This window comes from Micrasema longulum, unplaced genomic scaffold, assembly GCF_059751315.1.
Source record: "Micrasema longulum isolate JH-2025_06_02 unplaced genomic scaffold, ASM5975131v1 h1tg000382l, whole genome shotgun sequence".
NCBI classification, from domain to species: domain Eukaryota; kingdom Metazoa; phylum Arthropoda; class Insecta; order Trichoptera; family Brachycentridae; genus Micrasema; species Micrasema longulum.
In genome coordinates, this window is record NW_028277583.1 from 39,664 (window position 1) to 48,986 (window position 9,323).

The window sequence follows — 9,323 nt, forward strand, 5'->3', positions numbered from 1 at the left end:
TTTTTGCTCCACAACAGGCCAGGAGGCCCAATTACAGTGGTGAATTCCATCACAGAACACCCAGGCTTGAGAAAAATCACATTTTATTTTTTGTGTTCTCACCGGGAATCAAACCCGGAACCTTCCGTGCGTGAGTCAAGCATCTTGACCGCTACACCACGGAGGCCGCCAGTTATTAAAACAAAGTATTGATTGCGCTCAGCGAAAATGTCAACAATTTCACTATAATTATTCATCTTATTTTATTAATTATCTAGGGAGATAAAATAAATATTAAAGTTCATTTTCAAACGTTACACGCTTGATACAAAAAACAACAAAATAGCACTTTTTAAAAAGAGTACTTAATATGGGATAGGGTATTCCGTATTAGGATCATCAAATGACACTTAACATAAATTTATTAAAATCTGTACTTTTAAACAAAAATCATAAAATTCTGTTCCTGAGCATTGAATATGCCATTGGCGACAAGCGACACACTAAATACTTTTTTGAATACTGTTAGCCTTTTTGATTATTTTTCAAAAACATTTAAGTTTGTAATTGAAAATTCTTGATGGAAGTTCATTGTAGTATCTTATTGCCCAGTCTCGAAGATGTCGCGAAAGCGATGAAACCGGTCATTGGACATTCCAAATTTGTGAATGAATTTTCTATTATTTATATTTAAAAATAAATTCCACAGCAGTGTACACATTCAGCATCATATTAAATTGCTTTTTCTATCTGTGCTTCCAAAGCAAACTTTTTTATATATGAGCCGTTTTTGCGATGCCTTTGTGAAGACAACTGAAATAAAAAAATATGTTTATTGTACAAAATGAAATAGGTTCCATATATGGACTACTATTAAATATAAGCACTTCGCCCCAGAATAAAAACATATAAAACGATCATTAATCCACTACACCGAATAAAATCGAATAAGTTCTTGCTCTAACTATAATGCTTTTTTTTCCATCTATAGATGTATTTTACATGCCCCTTAATTTATTTAAAAATAAATTAAGACTTCTTATTTTTGGCTGCGATACGATCCCACTTACTATTTAATGATGCTCACACATACACATACACACACCTGAACACTTACTTCTACACTTACTCTCATACAAATACACATAAACACCCTTTTGTTGTAACACAATTTAATAATATGTATGATTCTTATTTAGAAACTTTTCTGGTCTTTAAGCTTTATTTTTTTTAATGTTACCATATCATTGTTTACTGTTTGTTTCTTTAAAATAAATAAATAAATAAATTGACAATAACGTTGAGATACATACAACGTATTAGATTTTACCACAAAAGTTGGAAAGTACAAACAAAAACATTCTTACCTTAATATTGTATGGTGACGAGCGAAAACTTTTTTCAATGCCCTGTCGACGCCCAATCCATTTGACTTGCGGATGCGTACTGACCGCAGATAGGGCTCGAGGAGAGGAGTAAGCGACATTGTTGCCAAAATTTCTACTTTGCATATTTCAATAGATATTGTATTAGGGACGTATTTCATATACGGTACACTTCCCATATTAAAAATGAAACGTAAGATTATGAGCAGTATAAAAGCACACAGTAGGTAGGTATATACAAAGTATGATTTAGGGCAGCGTTTCCCCACCCTTTTAAGCCTGCGGGCCGGTGAAAATAGGAGAAAATTTTTGCGAATCGGTAACACAGGTTCTTATTATTTTTATTATTTGAAGTCAGTGCAATGTAAGCTCCTAACTTCACTGCAACCTGTGAAAATCTATTGCGATGGGTCTCCGTGAATAGTTCTCGCCCTCCAAGCCCGGGTCTATAAAAACCCTGGCTAATGTGTGAAAGACGAGAGTTTTCATTTTGCTAAATCTCTCCCTCCAAATCAAGATCCGTAATGTATCGGACTATTAGGTAAGGTAACATCCTCAGGTTTAATCAGTGGTACTCTGAGGATGAGGCTCCTTTCATGTTGTAAAGCATCCCATTCACATATAATGTGTACAAGTATTTCTTCAACTGCACAAAGAACCTACATCAAGAAGTTTTGAAAAGGTACATTTTAGCGAGGTGTTTGTTTAATCTGCAGTGCTATGTAAAGGCTCTAGTGATAACCCGCACTTGATTTTGGCTGAACTTTATTGGGTCGAAAGCAAACTTTAGTGAGCACCCTTATATCAGTTCCTACGCATGGTGCTAACCAAATACTCCTCGCCAGAGAATAACATTCTGTTTCCTAGCCTAAGACCTAAGATCATTACGAGAAGCACATTTAAGCAACCCACAGTAGGGCTAAGGGCTTATTTTTGCTGTTTTTAGCTCCTAGTCTTACCAATTCATCAGCTTCTTCGTTACCGTCGATGTTTGAGTGTTTAAATAATCAAATAAATGTCACCGACACAATTAAACGACACACTTAAGCGTCCAAAGCCACTCCCAGGTAAATTAAAAATTGATCTAGATAAAACTCTGATTTTAGAGCAGCCTAACTGTCAGAAAAAATTAAAATTCTTTTGTTTTTGTATTGTCTGCGCATGCAGGTAAAAAAACTATTATTTATTTGATGTTTTGTTTATTGGCTTTTAGTTTTATATAAGATAATAAATGACGGTAGGTTAAGTATGAATAATCAAAGCAATTTATAAGAACCTGCTGACGAGTTGTATGTATGAAACTCAGCAGGATTTTAATTTAAGACTATTTTGTTAATATTTTTGAAAAATATTTTTTTTAAAATTTTAAAAACGCTTTTTTTACGAGAGGAATTTTGAAGTTGGTGACAAGACGGATTTGCGGTTGGGAAACGCTGATTTAGGGAATTGATAATAAAAAAACCCTCCCCTTAAAGATGCTTGACGAGTTAAGATTTAATCGTGGATTTAATATGTTATTATTTATTTAACTTTTCTTTCTTACACACATCTTATACATTAGAGGGCTTATTGTCAAATGTCAATTTCATCCGACCAAACAATAACATAAAAGCAGCTTTTTAATATATAATCTTAGTCTAAAATAGAAAAAAAATAAATTTTAATCATGAAATGAGATTAAAGATATAACTGTGATGTTGTTTCTTTTTTAAATCTGTAATCTGAAGAAGCAATAATTATGTAAGAATAATAAGTTTTACTAATATATGCATACGAAGAATATTCAAAGCTTCTCATGACACCAAACACAATTACCAGAGTAACTAGACATTCCACCCTGATGCTGCAAAAGCGATCGAAACTTAACATAACTTTCGGTCAAAGAGGATAGGTCTACTTTTACATTAAAGTTTACAACCTAAATCCATTGTCCATTAGATCAATTAGTAGACACTATCAGTATAAAATCACTATTAAGAAATGGATAATAGAGGTGGGATGCGCACGGATTATTGAATGGATCAGGCCAAATAGATTGAAAGATGTTTTTAATTAAAGTGTGTTTATTTGTGAGTTTAATGTGGTTTTATCATTACAATTTTTACAGCAGAGATAAAGAGCTCCTTAAAAAAAAGACTATAAAAGACCAGGCATCTACAGGGCTTATGACCTGTCATTGGTTGGTTTAAGTGGCCACCTTACACATTGTGTAACATTCACCATGCCGCCTTCTGTAATATGTTAATATTAACAGCTCCCTAGGAGGTTGAATCCAGTCCTTGTCTACAAAAATTTAGACAAACTCAAAACATTGTTGGTAAATCCACCTGGTCCAAGAAAAAGTATAAAAAATGAAAAATACTTTCAAGTGTTGCCAAGCATGAGTGAAATAATTCAATCATATGAATCTCACCTGCAACAATAATGGTTTCAGCTCTCTAACTTCTCAAATGTCAACAGATGAAAAAATCGAAAGAATGAAGATGTTCAAATATAAGCACAATAAAAAATAATGTACTGTGTGTAAAATGGCCACTAAAACCGGTGATAAGCTCTGTGGATGCCCAGTCTTCTATATTCCTTTCTCTATGGAGTTCTTCATCTCTGTTGTAATATGTTAATATTAAAAGCTCCGTGGGGGGTTGAAAAAGTCCTTGTCAACAAAAATTTGAACAAACTCAACACATTGTTGGTTTTCTTATGTTTTTATGTATTTGATATAATGATTTAATTATTTTAATATTAATATTTAAATTCCAATTAATAAGGCATGTTTCAAAATTAAACGCACGCAACACGCAACACCCCAGTAGGTTATTCATAAATTGTAAACGAAGAAATAAATTTAAAAAAAAACTAAAATTATTTAAACAAATACTAATTTAATTTCTAAAAATAATTAATATTTGTTTTCAAGTGAAAATAAAGAAAACTGATTGACGTTAATATAAATCAAATTCAGTCGGGCTTTCACTTAGGACTATATTGCCTCGTTCATTAAGTAATTCGCCGTGAGTGATCCTATCGTTCGGGCACAAAACGGCCTACTAAAATCACCCTTACGCTAAATTACAGAAACAGGTTTTGACCACGTCAGAAAAAATAGGGTGGACAAAAATAAATACGGGGAAAACCGAAATATACCGGAATTTGCCGAATTTTGGGGAAGGTCATCTCAGTTCAGCTGTCGGGGTGATAAAAGTTTAATTGGGTATAAATTCCCTCCTTTTTATATGATCCCGTAAAAGTGTCTCCGTTTAGGCGGGAAAAAAGATATTTCGTACAAAATAACCAGCCTGGAAAAGTGTAACAAAGATGAGGACATCGTAGTTTATACCACTGTCTAATAAAATTACTGTAATTTTCCTTTCAAATTGCAAAAATCCCAGTCTTCTGGTTGTGAGTGAAAAAATGCTTACGCTTTGGAACCAAAAAGCGAATGGTCAAAATGGACGAACAAAGTTGTTATCATACTTGTAAAATAAAGGCGTTATAAATGTTATTTATGTTTCTATTTTCGTACGCATTCAATCTTCAAAACAAAATATTGGTTTATCCATCTTAAAGTATTTTATTGTATTTTATTGAAATAAATGGCACTTAGTGCTTTTTACATATTTGTTAAAAATACAGTTATGTAGGTATTATTATAAGCAATACAGAATATTAAAAATAATATTATAAATTTACAAATTATAAAGTCCAAAAAGGGTACACTATATAAAAAAATATTACCTGTTATAGAATTATCGATAAAAAATGATAATTTGGTATTAGAAATACTTTGAACCAGTTTAAAAATAAACTAAGGAAGCAATTTTGAACAACTTTTTAGGTAAATAGTATAAATTTGTGTATAAAAATATATAATGTTGTAAAAAAAATATATAAATAGAAATATTTTGAATTTATAAATAAAATCAAGAAAATAAACGAAAAAAGAAAAAAAACAAAAATAAATAAGTTTAAACAATTTTGAACAATAGTAACAAATAGTTATCTAAAACTAACATCCATGAAATACAGGAAAATAGCCGTTCTATACATACTAAATTTCACGTTTAATGAGTTACCAACGTCTTAGTACTTATTGCTTAAGCTAGGGTTTCCTAGGACAGCGGTGCCCGTATCTTAACGGCCGTAGTGAACGGTGATGCGGTAGGAAGCCGTCGTAACGTCGTCTAGAGAGTGGTTTCCTAGGGAAACGGTGTTAAATGGTGTTGATAACACCGTTTTCCTAGGAAACCACACTCTAGTCATCGTTACGACGGCTGTCCACCGCATCACCGTTCACTACGGCAGTTAAAATACGGGCACCGCTGTCCTAGGAAACCCTAGCTTGAGTGTGAAGTCTATTGATGACTGCATTTTTACCGTAATAATATGATGTCGAAGTATTGTTGCCAGAGTATTGGTAGGTTTGCCGAGTTGTCCTTTTCTGCACATTTAAATTAATAAGTGATAAAATTGCAGGGGTGTCAAACACAGAATGAATTATTTGATATAAATTTAATAAATCAGTTATAACTCTTATATTGCTAAGTCTTAATAATTTCAAAATAAACGGTAACAAATTTTCATTTAAAAATTCAATACCAACACCTAATTTAAAATTAATAAATCGTAAAAACTTATACATATATATATATATATATATATATATATATCATGAATGATCTGTCTGTGATATAGATCCAGAATCCTGGACGAGTGTTTTTCGACTCGATGGTGGTTGGCACGTTTGTCTAGCATGTTTGAGGTCTCGAATTCAATTTCAAGGAAGGCCGATATAAAATATTTGTTTAAAAGGTGGTTTTAGACTGTTCCTGGGCCGGCAATGCAAATAATCCATTTTTTAAAAACAATTTTGAATTAATAAGGGTCTATGAAATATACACTCGTATACAGCTTAAAAAATTTTTTTTAATTTATAATTTGGATTGGCTACGCCTCTAATACGTAAGGATTCGGGTAAATTTTGAACCGTTTGAATTTAAATAGAAAATCTAAGAGAAGAAAAAAAGAATGGCTCCATGGGAACCTAATGTTCCCATTGACCCGTTGTGTATTTTGGCTTAGCTTTGTTTGTTTTAAGTATCTCTTACTATATCAAAAAATCATAGTAGGTACCTACCCCACATAGTAGGTTCGAACCCTCTAAAATACCCCCCCTCTGATATACTTCATTACCTTCCCGTAACTTACGAACGATATACGCCGTATTTTTTTACGCGTACTTTTCATAGTGATAGTATTTAGTATCTAGGTGGGAGAATAAAATGTTTTTTGACTAACAAGCTCGCAGACAATTAAGGATTAAAAAATGTTCTAGAAAATATTTTTTTACTTGTTGCTGTCAGGTCATTAAAAAAAAGTCACAGTAATCTAAAAAAGCGCGTTCCTTCTCGCATTTTGACACACGGGAATTTCAGAAATCTTAAAACGTGCAAATGGAACTGTCTATCCGATTGTGAATTTATTTTATGAAATAAATTCCAATCTCAATTCATTTATTTAACCGACATAACATTAAATATTTAAGCCGTTATATGGGGCAACGTATTTCAGCAAGAACGCTTGAGTAATGAATGGTTCGACATTATTGTGGAATATTCTTCAATAGCAAGAAAATTTGCCTCTTCATCATAATTTCCCTGATACAAAAGGTTTCGATATCCAAAGTGATGATGTTCAGCTGCTAGACAGCTTTTTTATTCGGCATAACCAAAGGCAGGTTGGTTCAGGAAGCCAGGAGGAAAAACCAGTCTGTGCTGACGCTTGTCATACTCTTTTTTAATATTAAATCTTACCTAGCGGCTAATAGTCTCAGGTAGAACTTGTTCTTTTTGATCTCAAGGTTCCTTGAAGGATAACATGGGTCCTTAGTTACTTTCCATTAGGTGTTATTGCAAAATTCTAACAAATTACTGAATTTCTTGCTTGGTTGTGAACAACGGTGGGAAAAGACAGAATAAAGTGGTTCATTTCAAGTTTATTTATTACAAATCAGTAAAATATAGTTTTACAGACAACGGACATATATGTTTCTCAAGATGTTCAACAATTATTTATGAGGAACTTAATTATAGTAAACAGGATTAATAATAATTGGAGCAGAGATCTCTCCTAGTAAGAATTAAAATTGAAAATAGCCCATTATTAAAAGGATTCGAAATTAACCTACAATGTGATTACTTCTAAGTGTCCTAGAACCGAAAATAATTTGGGCAGCGGTTCCCCGTAATGAGGATAAAGATTTGAATAATCCTGTGTATCCATTAGTTCACTGTAGTATTATATTAGGAGTCACTAATTTTCGAAGTATATTTCCACCAACCTTTATGAAGAGACGCACGCGAGGTACTCACATAATCCTCTGAGAGATTCGAACCATTCTATATTATTTTACTTGAGAAGGAAGTACTAGGAACACCAGCGATTACGAAGGATCCTAGAAATGGCGTCCTGTGTCGATTTGCCATTGAGGAGAAAAACTGCTGAGTCACGCCTCTGCAGGATGAATCAAAGAAAATGTCGACAACTCAGGTTCAAGGGCGAGATTCCGGGGTAACCTGACTCTCCATACTACAAAAAAATGTATTTCTTTACAAACGGCTCGAGAAAGTAAGTTAAAACAAAACAACAGTTCCGTACTGTATACTGTACTTACTAAATGGAGATTTGTTAGTTGTTACGTGGTGTATAAGGCTAAACAGCCGTCATAATGGATTCTAGCTTAAAATGATCATACGTATCCGATCTGTGGACAATAATGAAAAATTACAAATTTGTATAAGCGAAACAAGTTGATTTATATATTCGAAAGTTGTTGAAGACTTACCGGAAGCTGGTTTAATTAGAATACAAGTTTTTTTGGGCACAGCTCAACATGGTGCATAGGGAATTATACCAAAACTCCCATAGTTATTTGCGAGGGAAAACTGGCCTAGCGCGGCGTGGACACTGCTCGCGAACCAGATTGCAACTGGCTGGCTCGCCAGCCGAGTGCCACGGCCCTACGTTCAAAAAACTAGTGTGGTGGGAGGTATCACGTGACCGCCGCTGTTGACCGCTGTCGGGTAAAGCGTTTATTTACGCGATTGATTTGTTTTCTATATTCAATTTTACTTTTAAGCTATAACGGTTCTGATTATCTTATAGGTATAATTATTTTTGTCGCGGGACGCGACACGCTGTCGGAGATAACTATCTGGAACATAAAAATTGGTACTCTCTAAAATCGCCGAGGTATTGTTAAAATCTCTCATTAGTCTAAAAAAATGAGTCAGGGGTAAACTCATCCCTTCTAAGTTGAAAACTGTTGGTTCCAAGCATCCCCAAGAGAAATGCGATGAAAAAAAAAGCCACGAAAAACTAGTATACTCTTGTAGGTACAATAAAATACAAACTTTATTACTTCAAATTATTTATTTTGTCATTGTTTCCGTTTTTGCACCCAGTGGTGCATAGGGCACTACAAAGGTGTTCAAATTGCAGCGTATCGAAATATTTTTTGTTACAAGAAAGGTAAGGTGATTAGTCTTACGCTTTAGTAGGCAGCCTGGACGGAATGAAACACTGCAGTGTAAAATCACGTTTAAAACCAATATTTCATGTCCACCCTACCAAGAATAAAATCCAGAACCGTAAGCATAATAGTGAATGCGTTAATCACTACACAATGCAGCGGACTTATTTCGACTCGATATCCTTTTTATGCGGTCTGAAAAGTTGTGGAATAGGGCGAACAGTACACGGCACAACAACCTAGAGAAACTCATTGACCTTATGAACTTCCGTGAAAATCGAGTAAGTTTAAGAATGGTTAATGTTACATTACGTAAAAACCTGCCGATGACAAGTCGAAAGCCTTGTTAATGTCTGGACTTCCGTTTATATTCTTCATCTCTGTTGAAGAACATGGCATTTCAATTAATACCTCTCCAAAATATTGTTAGT

At 33.7% G+C, this 9,323-nt stretch overlaps 1 long non-coding RNA gene across 2 annotated transcripts; it reads right to left on the reverse strand.

Annotated features, from left to right (window-relative positions):
• Positions 1–7,207: 7,207 nt before the first annotated feature.
• LOC148282049 (uncharacterized) lies at positions 7,208–8,351 on the reverse strand. Of its 2 annotated transcripts, XR_015822193.1 has the most exons (3): positions 8,206–8,333; positions 8,035–8,124; positions 7,208–7,949 (listed from the first exon to the last, which is right to left on the reverse strand). It is a non-coding gene; the product is annotated as an uncharacterized LOC148282049 (long non-coding RNA). The 2 variants fall into 2 exon arrangements; XR_015822192.1 differs by having other exon boundaries at positions 7,208–8,124; positions 8,206–8,351.
• Positions 8,352–9,323: the final 972 nt, after the last annotated feature.